Below are 8,360 nucleotides of genomic sequence, written 5' to 3' on the forward strand. Positions count from 1 at the left end.
TCTATTACAAAATCTCTTTTATACAAATGAAAATAAAATGGAACAAATCTTTTACAAAGTCTTTAATTAAAACTTGACTTGAAAATCCATTTGAACCGCAGCGGAAAGACCTGAAAATAAAATCAGAAGACAAAAAGGAACTACCCCCATGACGAGTAGCCCAAAAGGGAGAAAACACGTCAGCCGGAAAGCTGAGTAACAGATAATACCTCAATATAAGCAGCGTAATTTTGGTCATGGCGTGGAAACACAGACAAGTAAAAATAAAAATAAACAGAGAGAATAATAAAAACACTCCCCTTTACTAATCTCAATCTCAACTAATTACTCCATATTACTCATTACTTCATCTCACTCATCCCTCCGTCTCATAATATAACCAAGTATCGTATTTTCATCGTCGAACCTAAGACCAAGGACAAGGGGTGAGTGAACTGGCGGATAAGACCGCGAAACAATATTTCTATCTCAATATCGATTTCAAACTCAAAGAACTCAGTAACCATGGTCGCACTGGACCGTAAAAATAACTCGGCACAACGGCCCCATAACTCAATACCAAGAACAATATTCATCTCAATTTCAATATCGATATTGTCAAATATTCCATTAAAGGAACTGCTCAACACTTAGAGTATAATTCTAAGCTACTCACCCACTTGTCGAGGTCAAAGGGTACGACAATTTAAAATACAACACCAAAAACGCTCCAAAATCCAAATTGTGGCCAAATAGTCAACTTCAAAATTACCAACAGAAGGCCATAATCAAAGCTTAAAGATCACATCTCACGGCACTATAACTGTACTATACAGATTTTCTTAACAACCAATTTTGATAGCATTCAAATGCTTAACTCCTTACTACAATCTCACCATTCATAAAAAAAACAAATCTCTTGCTCATATAACAATAATAATCGGCTTCTACTATGAACTAACCCAAACATATCTCGTACCATCTTACTAATATTTTACAAATCTCGTAATCCAACCCATCTTACAAAAGACAATCAATTTAACAATAAGGAATATTATAAGTACTACTATCAGAATATAACAAGTATAACTAGTCAATTACCTTATATAATTATATGCACATAACACAAATTGCACAACAATTAGCTTATAAAGCACGTATAACCCCGAACAATAGTAATAATATTAGGATCGGTAGAATCGTGTTACCTTAAATGTTAACAAATGACTCTCGAATGTGCTCAAAGACTCGATATAAGACCCGTGATCGAAATAAAATCCACCGAAGGCCTTGGAATACTTTGGTAGCCGTGTGCTGGGAAGGTGTTGGTAGAATATCATAATATATTGATAACCAAGATGATAAAGATGATGCAAAGGCCAAAAGAAGGCAAAGATACGTGAATTAGATGTCATGCTTGAGCACTAATTAAATAGATAATTATGGAGATAGAATTAGAAGAAATGGAAGGTTTGGTTATGTGCTTGTTTTGTCATTCATACGGTAATGGTAGGTATTTGTAGGCTTAATTGTTGTGTTGTTCTTATTTTGTCATCATACGATTAGTGGTAGATATTGTAGGAATGTTAGGTCCAATTAAAATCAGAAGACAAAAAGGAACTACCCCCATGACGAGTAGCCCAAAAGGGAGAAAACACGTCAGCCGGAAAGCTGAGTAACAGATAATACCTCAATATAAGGAGCGTAATTTTGGTCATGGCGTGGAAACACATACATGTAAAAATATAAAAAAACAGAGAGAATAATAAAAACACTCCCCTTTACTAATCTCAATCTCAACTAATTACTCCATATTACTCATTACCCCATCCCACTCATTCCTCCGTCTCATAATATAACCAAGTATCGTATTTTCATCGTCGAACCTAAGACCAAAGACAAGGGGTGAGTGAACTCATGATAAGACCGCGAAACAATATTTCTATCTCAATATCGATTTCAAACTCAAAGAACTCGCACCATGGTCGCCTTTGGACCGTAAAAATAACTCGGCTCAACGGCCCATAACTCAATACCAGTAACCAATATTCATCTCAATTTCAATATCGATATTGTCAAATATTCCATTAAAGGAACTGCTCAACACTTAGAGTATACCTCTAAGCTACTCACCCACGAGTCAAAGTCAAAGGAAAAGACAATTTAAATACAATATAAAGAAATCCAAACTCAATGTTTTAACGCAAGTTGAATCACAATAAATTCTCAATCCATTGCCAGAATACGTGAACATAATGCCCATCATTATCCAAATCTACACATAGAGCCAAGAGAACTCACACTCACCCAAGTGTTTCTGATGGTTCTTTGCATACTTTCGCCAACCATTATTATCTATTAAGCTCAATCATGAACAAATTGCTTATCCATCGTACCAAGACCCAATAAATCCGTAACCCACCAATCTCACAAATAATAAAATTATCTTATCAATAGAAATATTAACTACCAATATAAAATAATAATGACTAGTATTCAACTCAATAAGCACAATGAGAACCACAAGAAATTAATAACAATTAACATATAAACACATAACCTCGAACAATAGTAATTATAATAGGATCGGTAGAATCGTGTTACCTTAAATGTTAACAAATGACTCTCGAATGTGCTCAAAGACTCGATATAAGACCCGTGATCGAAATAAAATCCACCGAAGGCCTTGAAATACTTTGGTAGCCGTGGGTAGTATTTGTAGGATTAGTGATTGTATGTTGTCATCCATATGGGTAGTGGTAGGTATTGTAGGAATGTTAGGTCCAATTATTTAATATGGTAGGCTTAGTGTACTAATTAATAATCAATGTTAGGTCATAATATTTAATTATGATTATGGTCTTATTATTTATTAATTTGGACTGGACAATTCCGTAAAAACCCGTATCAAATAACTTGGATCGATATGACGCGAGTTAAATAAAATAACTTAACATAATTTTCGACTCAACAATTTATCCGACTTAAATAGTAATATAAAATGTATCATAATTAATATATAATAATATCCGTTTAATAATATATAAAAATATGGGGTATTACAGTCTCCCCCCCTTAAAATAAACTTCGTCCCCGAAGTTCGATATTAGAAAATAAAACAAATTGAAAATTTAGTGGTATTACATCCGAAGTTTGATAAAAATAAATTGAAAATTTGAGTGGTATTACATTCCACCCTCCTTAAAAATAAAGTTCGTCCTCGAACGTAAAATTTTCAAAAAAAATGAATGAAATGACAACTCAAAATTTAAGAAAAGTTTAGAAAGTTTAAAGAACGGTGCTAAGATATGACGATCTCAACACCTGACCAAGAAAGAACCCGCTCTGATACCAATTGTAACACCCCTGATTTTCGGCTAAAATTAAAACTTACTTTTACATACAAAACTGGCCGAAATACAGGGATATTATAATTAATATACAAAGTCTCTATTACAAAATCTCTTTTATACAAATGAAAATAAAATGGAACAAATCTTTTACAAAGTCTTTAATTAAAAACTTGACTTGAAAATCCATTTGAACCGCAGCGGAAAGACCTGAAAATAAAACCTGAAGACAAAAAGGAACTACCCCCATGACGAGTAGCCCCGAAGGGAGAAAACACGTAGGAAAAAAGAGTAATGATAATACCTCAATATAAGGAGCGTAATTTTGGTCATGGCGTGGAAACACATACATGTAAAAATATAAAAAAACAGAGAGAATAATAAAAACACTCCCCTTTACTAATCTCAATCTCAACTAATTACTCCATATTACTCATTACCCCATCCCACTCATTCCTCCGTCTCATAATATAACCAAGTATCGTATTTTCATCGTCGAACCTAAGACCAAAGACAAGGGGTGAGTGAACTGGCGGATAAGACCGCGAAACAATATTTCTATCTCAATATCGATTTCAAACTCAAAGAACTCAGTAACCATGGTCGCACTGGACCGTAAAAATAACTCGGCTCAACGGCCCATAACTCAATACCAGTAACCAATATTCATCTCAATTTCAATATCGATATTGTCAAATATTCCATTAAAGGAACTGCTCAACACTTAGAGTATACCTCTAAGCTACTCACCCACGAGTCAAAGTCAAAGGAAAAGACAATTTAAATACAATATAAAGAAATCCAAACTCAATGTTTTAACGCAAGTTGAATCACAATAAATTCTCAATCCATTGCCAGAATACGTGAACATAATGCCCATCATTATCCAAATCTACACATAGAGCCAAGAGAACTCACACTCACCCAAGTGTTTCTGATGGTTCTTTGCATACTTTCGCCAACCATTATTATCTATTAAGCTCAATCATGAACAAATTGCTTATCCATCGTACCAAGACCCAATAAATCCGTAACCCACCAATCTCACAAATAATAAAATTATCTTATCAATAGAAATATTAACTACCAATATAAAATAATAATGACTAGTATTCAACTCAATAAGCACAATGAGAACCACAAGAAATTAATAACAATTAACATATAAACACATAACCTCGAACAATAGTAATTATAATAGGATCGGTAGAATCGTGTTACCTTAAATGTTAACAAATGACTCTCGAATGTGCTCAAAGACTCGATATAAGACCCGTGATCGAAATAAAATCCACCGAAGGCCTTGAAATACTTTGGTAGCCGTGGGTAGTATTTGTAGGATTAGTGATTGTATGTTGTCATCCATATGGGTAGTGGTAGGTATTGTAGGCTTAGTGATTGTATGCTTGAATTGTCGTTCAAATGACTAGTGGTAGATATTGTAGGAATGTTAGGTCCAATTATTTAATATGGTAGGCTTAGTGTACTAATTAATAATCAATGTTAGGTCATAATATTTAATTATGATTATGGTCTTATTATTTATTAATTTGGACTGGACAATTCCGTAAAAACCCGTATCAAATAACTTGGATCGATATGACGCGAGTTAAATAAAATAACTTAACATAATTTTCGACTCAACAATTTATCCGACTTAAATAGTAATATAAAATGTATCATAATTAATATATAATAATATCCGTTTAATAATATATAAAAATATGGGGTATTACAGTCTCCCCCCCTTAAAATAAACTTCGTCCCCGAAGTTCGATATTAGAAAATAAAACAAATTGAAAATTTAGTGGTATTACATCCGAAGTTTGATAAAAATAAATTGAAAATTTGAGTGGTATTACATTCCACCCTCCTTAAAAATAAAGTTCGTCCTCGAACGTAAAATTTTCAAAAAAAATGAATGAAATGACAACCCAAAATTTAAGAAAAGTTTAGAAAGTTTAAAGAACGGTGCTAAGATATGACGATCTCAACACCTGACCAAGAAAGAACCCGCTCTGATACCAATTGTAACACCCCTGATTTTCGGCTAAAATTAAAACTTACTTTTACATACAAAACTGGCCGAAATACAGGGATATTATAATTAATATACAAAGTCTCTATTACAAAATCTCTTTTATACAAATGAAAATAAAATGGAACAAATCTTTTACAAAGTCTTTAATTAAAAACTTGACTTGAAAATCCATTTGAACCGCAGCGGAAAGACCTGAAAATAAAACCTGAAGACAAAAAGGAACTACCCCCATGACGAGTAGCCCCGAAGGGAGAAAACACGTCAGCCGAAAAGCTGAGTAACAGATAATACCTCAATATAAGCAGCGTAATTTTGGTCATGGCGTGGAAACACATACATGTAAAAATATAAAAAAACAGAGAGAATAATAAAAACACTCCCCTTTACTAATCTCAATCTCAACTAATTACTCCATATTACTCATTACCCCATCCCACTCATTCCTCCGTCTCATAATATAACCAAGTATCGTATTTTCATCGTCGAACCTAAGACCAAAGACAAGGGGTGAGTGAACTGGCGGATAAGACCGCGAAACAATATTTCTATCTCAATATCGATTTCAAACTCAAAGAACTCAGTAACCATGGTCGCACTGGACCGTAAAAATAACTCGGCTCAACGGCCCATAACTCAATACCAAGAACAATATTCATCTCAATTTCAATATCGATATTGTCAAATATTCCATTAAAGGAATCTTTCACAACACTTGAGATACCCTGCCTACTCACCCACGAGTCAAAGTCAAAGGAAAAGACAATTTAAATACAATATAAAGAAATCCAAACTCAATGTTTTAACGCAAGTTGAATCACAATAAATTCTCAATCCATTGCCAGAATACGTGAACATAATGCCCATCATTATCCAAATCTACACATAGAGCCAAGAGAACTCACACTCACCCAAGTGTTTCTGATGGTTCTTTGCATACTTTCGCCAACCATTATTATCTATTAAGCTCAATCATGAACAAATTGCTTATCCATCGTACCAAGACCCAATAAATCCGTAACCCACCAATCTCACAAATAATAAAATTATCTTATCAATAGAAATATTAACTACCAATATAAAATAATAATGACTAGTATTCAACTCAATAAGCACAATGAGAACCACAAGAAATTAATAACAATTAACATATAAACACATAACCTCGAACAATAGTAATTATAATAGGATCGGTAGAATCGTGTTACCTTAAATGTTAACAAATGACTCTCGAATGTGCTCAAAGACTCGATATAAGACCCGTGATCGAAATAAAATCCACCGAAGGCCTTGAAATACTTTGGTAGCCGTGGGTAGTATTTAGTATTGTCAAATATTCCATTAAAGGAACTGCTCAACACTTAGAGTATAATTCTAAGCTACTCACCCACTTGTCGAGGTCAAAGGGTACGACAATTTAAAATACAACACCAAAAACGCTCCAAAATCCAAATTGTGGCCAAATAGTCAACTTCAAAATTACCAACAGAAGGCCATAATCAAAGCTTAAAGATCACATCTCACGGCACTATAACTGTACTATACAGATTTTCTTAACAACCAATTTTGATAGCATTCAAATGCTTAACTCCTTACTACAATCTCACCATTCATAAAAAAAACAAATCTCTTGCTCATATAACAATAATAATCGGCTTCTACTATGAACTAACCCAAACATATCTCGTACCATCTTACTAATATTTTACAAATCTCGTAATCCAACCCATCTTACAAAAGACAATCAATTTAACAATAAGGAATATTATAAGTACTACTATCAGAATATAACAAGTATAACTAGTCAATTACCTTATATAATTATATGCACATAACACAAATTGCACAACAATTAGCTTATAAAGCACGTATAACCCCGAACAATAGTAATAATATTAGGATCGGTAGAATCGTGTTACCTTAAATGTTAACAAATGACTCTCGAATGTGCTCAAAGACTCGATATAAGACCCGTGATCGAAATAAAATCCACCGAAGGCCTTGGAATACTTTGGTAGCCGTGTGCTGGGAAGGTGTTGGTAGAATATCATAATATATTGATAACCAAGATGATAAAGATGATGCAAAGGCCAAAAGAAGGCAAAGATACGTGAATTAGATGTCATGCTTGAGCACTAATTAAATAGATAATTATGGAGATAGAATTAGAAGAAATGGAAGGTTTGGTTATGTGCTTGTTTTGTCATTCATACGGTAATGGTAGGTATTTGTAGGCTTAATTGTTGTGTTGTTCTTATTTTGTCATCATACGATTAGTGGTAGATATTGTAGGAATGTTAGGTCCAATTATTTAATATGATAGGCTTAGTGTACTAATTAATAATCAAGGTTAGGTCATAATATTTAATTATGATTATGGTCTTATTATTTATTAATTTGGACTGGACAATTCCGTATAAACCCGTGTCAAATAACTTGGATCGATATGACGCGAGTTAAATAAAATAACTTAACATAATTTTCGACTCAACAATTTATCCGACTTAAATAGTAATATAAAATACGGGGTATTACAGTCTTCCCCCCTTAAAATGAACTTCGTCCCCGAAGTTCGATATTAGAAAATAAAACAAATTGAAAATTTAGTGGTATTACATTAGTGTTCATGTCATTACTTTGTGTCTTGACATGACACGAGGTATTCGAACGGTTCCAATTTCCCATAAAAATTGGTGGCGACTCCATACAAAATGCAAACGCTTGTTTTCGACCTTCACCAAGCGCCCCCGTGGGCGGCCCGCTGTCCACACAGTTACACACTTGTGCTTATGCATGCCGCCGGTTTTTCTTACACGCAACAAAATTAGTCATTTCATGGTTGTGTTTAGTAAAATCAAATTTAATTCTTCATTTTTATTACTCTTTATGGGTTGTGTTATGTCAAATCAATTTAAATTGTTCATTTCATTATTCATTATGTGTTGTATTTTGTCAAATCAATTTGAATTGCACAATTAATTATACTAAAATAA

General features: G+C 33.5%; 1 long non-coding RNA gene across 1 annotated transcript; it reads right to left on the minus strand.

Annotated features, from left to right (window-relative positions):
* Nucleotides 1–3,388: 3,388 nt before the first annotated feature.
* On the minus strand, nucleotides 3,389–7,938 carry LOC141657326 (uncharacterized). Its single transcript, XR_012548724.1, has 3 exons — nucleotides 6,576–7,938; nucleotides 4,551–5,592; nucleotides 3,389–3,569 (listed from the first exon to the last, which is right to left on the minus strand). It is a non-coding gene; the product is annotated as an uncharacterized LOC141657326 (long non-coding RNA).
* Between the last annotated feature and the right edge of the window lie 422 nt (nucleotides 7,939–8,360).

This window comes from Silene latifolia, chromosome 5 (assembly GCF_048544455.1).
Source record: "Silene latifolia isolate original U9 population chromosome 5, ASM4854445v1, whole genome shotgun sequence".
Classification (NCBI taxonomy): domain Eukaryota; kingdom Viridiplantae; phylum Streptophyta; class Magnoliopsida; order Caryophyllales; family Caryophyllaceae; genus Silene; species Silene latifolia.